The following is a 487-nucleotide window of genomic DNA, read 5'->3' on the forward strand; positions in this document are numbered from 1 at the left end:
TAAAGAAATGTCTCATGAGATAGAAATGTAATTACAACTGTATTGATTTCAACTTACATACGATGAGAACATTACACATAATGAATAAGAATGAAATGAAATGTACAATAAGGAAATGAAACTAACAGTAAATATTGCAAATATGAAAACTTAACATTTTATGAAAAGAAGGAAATAACTGCATGCAAAGAGTACAAATATTAGATAATATATGTGTTCAAAATATATGAAGCAATGCCTTTAAGAGTATATTACAAAATAGATCTGAAAAATAAAGACTCACTGTACAGATACAATAAAGTACAGAAAAATTGCAACGATAAATATTGATGTGATACAATTCATAATAAGAATTTCAACAATGAAGAAAATAAAAACTTACAATTTTATAACATATGGAAATAAAGGCAATAATAATAGATGATATAATGTTGAAACAATCAATATGGTATGAATACATATAGGCAAAGAATCATATATGATGAAT

This window comes from Odontomachus brunneus, unplaced genomic scaffold (assembly GCF_010583005.1).
Source record: "Odontomachus brunneus isolate Ranch 3 - 2012 unplaced genomic scaffold, Obru_v1 Obru_scaffold_197, whole genome shotgun sequence".
NCBI lineage: Eukaryota > Metazoa > Arthropoda > Insecta > Hymenoptera > Formicidae > Odontomachus > Odontomachus brunneus.